This window comes from Cebus imitator, unplaced genomic scaffold (genome assembly GCF_001604975.1).
Source record: "Cebus imitator isolate Cc_AM_T3 unplaced genomic scaffold, Cebus_imitator-1.0 Scaffold31, whole genome shotgun sequence".
Classification (NCBI taxonomy): domain Eukaryota; kingdom Metazoa; phylum Chordata; class Mammalia; order Primates; family Cebidae; genus Cebus; species Cebus imitator.
Window position 1 is genome coordinate 7,579,948 of NW_016107346.1, and position 2,938 is coordinate 7,582,885.

Genomic DNA, 2,938 nt, shown 5'->3' on the forward strand with positions numbered 1-2,938 from the left:
AACAGTCTCACTCTGTCCCCCAGACTGGAGTGCAGTGGTACAATCTCTGCTCACTGCAACCTCCACCTCCTGGGTTCAAGCAATTTTCCTGCCTTAGCCTCCTGAGTAGCTGGGACTACAGGCACCTGCCACCATGCCTGGTGAATTTTGTATTTTTAGAAGAGACGGGGTTTCACTATGTTGGCCAGGCTGATCTCGAACTGCTGACCTCAAATGATTCAGCTGCCTTGGCCTCCCAAAGTGCTGGGGTTACAGGTGTGACCACCATGCCTGGCCAATACTTTTTTTTTTCCAATAGAGATGAGGTCTCACTACGTTGCCCAGGCTGGTCTCAAACTCCTGAGCTCAAGTGATCTTCCCACCTTGGCCTCCCAAAGTGCTGGGATTACAAGCATGAGCCCCAGCCCCCAGCTGCATATTAAAACCCTTTTCATTGTGAAATAAAATATATACATGGAAAAGTACACGAACATAAAGGTATAGCTTAAATTATAAAAGTAGAAGTTCAAGGATGTACTACCTAAGTCGAGAAGCATGACGTGGGCATCTGGACTGATGGAGCAGCCTGTGAGAGGTGACACGGCAGGCATGGCCTGACAACCACCTGGCTTTCTTGTGGCTAAGAGGTTGTAACATGAGGGGCCTGTGGAGAGGATGCAGGCAGGTGAGATGCTGGAGAGCCCTTTATGTCATGGAAAAGAGCCTGGCCTCCCGTCCCCTACTCTGGCTTGGGGTCCAGCCCTTCTCTTTACTCTTAGCCCATCATCTAAATCTGATAAATAAGCCCTGGCTTTTCTGTCTGGGACTAGAAGATTAGAACAGGAAACCCATATCATAACTCTTGACACCAGGGAAAAACAGGCTCCTTTGGATAAAGATCAAAAGAGGAACTTGGCTCATGAAAAGATTCAGGAGGCCAGGCCCAGTGGCTCACTGTAATCTCAGCACTTTGGGAGGCCAAGGGGGGCAGATCACGAGGTCAGGAGTTTTGAGACCAGCGTGGCCGCTGTGGTGAAACCCCGTCTCTACTGAAAATACAAAAATTAGCCGGGCATAGTGGCATGCGCCTGTAATTCCAGCTATTTGGGAGGCTGAGGCATGAGAATTACTTGAATCCAGAAGGCAGAGGTTGCAGTGAACCGAAATCATGCCACTGCACTCCAGCCTGAGTGACAGAGTCAGACTCTGTCTCAAAAAAAAAAAAGATTCAGGAGCAGGTTAAAAAAAAATGGAACAGGAGAATTGGAGGAGAGTTGCTGCCAGCAACAGGAGACACTTGTATAAAAAGAAGATTTGTACCTATGGTGAGATCAGAGACGATGCTGGAGGGGGCCACCGGAAGTCCAAGGTACAGCTTTCAGGTGAAATTCTGGATTCAGGGATAAACACTCAGATAACAGAAGATTAGGTTCAACCTTATGTGTGAGTTAAAAAATGGAAATGAAATGGACTTTTTTTTTTTTCTTTTTTGGGCCTTGGCTCTGCTTTATTGACCTCAGAGCACCCTACGAATGCCGTTAACAAAAAAACCACATACACAATGGAAACTGGAAGTGGATCCAGGCCAGTGGCACCTGACCCTAGAAGAATTTGTGGATTTGTACAAAATGCGGAGGAAGAAATGAGGCAATGTGGTGCTGAGTCAAGGGGTAGCCGATTGGCAGAGTAGGAGTCAGCAACAGTGCAGTCAGGTCGTGCCTCTTTCTTATAAGCGCGAGTGCAAACTGCAGTGGCGTGGTGAGTGTCGGGATGAGTTTTCCATCAATTAGCTCCCGCACAAGTGTCTCTTGCCCGTCCCACTTCTGTAGGTGAACAAGTTTGCCTCCATCCAGTGTCACGGTGGACTTGACCTTCCTGTCATCTGCTGTTGTCTCATCGAATTCCACCCCCAGCTTAAAGCTGATGTCTGTATTTTTGAAGGTGCTGTGTGTTTTTAGGATGATAGTGTCCCCATTCTTTTCAATGATTGTGGTAGGCTTGGTCATACTGGCCACCTGCCTGGTAGCAAAACCCACACCGAGTGACTTCATGTAGTCATTGAAATTCTTGCTGTCCGCTAGCTTCCAGGTGCCCAGGAAAGCGTCCACCATAGTGATGCTGGGCTAGGCTGAGACAGAAGTTGCGAGAGAGCAGGCGTGCAAAGACTCGGATGGCCGAAATGGACTTGTAAAAATAAAATACAAATTACTAAAATTGACTCAGGAAGAAATCAAATAAATATTGGAATAAACCAGCTAACTCTGGAGGATAGGAAAAGGGTCACCAGGGATCTTATGTTTCATCAACAGTGGACTGGATAAATAAAACACAGCACAGATACAACATGGAATGTTATGGGGCCAGGAGTGGTGGTTCACGCCTATGATCCCAACACTTTGGGAGGCCGAGTTGGGAGCATCACCTGAGGTCAGGAGTTTGAGGACCAGCCTGACCAACATGGAGAAACCCTGTCTGTATTAAAAATACAAAATTAGGCCAGGCGTGGTGGCTCACACCTGTAATCCAAGCACTTGGGAGGCCAAGGCGGGCGGATCACCTGAGGTAGGGAGTTCAAGACCAGCCTGACCAACATGGTGAAACCCCGTCTTTATTTTATTTAAAAAAAAAAATACAAAATTGACCGGGCATAGGGGCACATGCCTGTAATCCCAGCTACTCAGGAGACTGAGGCAGGAGAATTGCTTGAATCCAGGAGGCGGAGGTTGCGGTGAGCTGAGATCACACCATTGCACTCCAGCCTGGGCAACATGCACCATTGCACTCCAGCCACTCATTGCACATGAGCGAAACTCCATCTCAAAAAAAAAAAAGTACATTCGAACTTCACCTATAAATATTGATTTTAAGATTTTAAATAAATTATAATAAGATAAAATCAAGCTGTGGATCAAAACAAATATGCAAAGTCAAAGGTATATTAAGGAAATCTGTGTGTACT

The 2,938-nt window shown here is 46.7% G+C and overlaps 1 pseudogene; it reads right to left on the bottom strand.

The window, feature by feature from the left end:
- Nucleotides 1–1,401: 1,401 nt before the first annotated feature.
- LOC108300998 lies at nt 1,402–2,158 on the bottom strand (annotated as a pseudogene).
- Nucleotides 2,159–2,938: the final 780 nt, after the last annotated feature.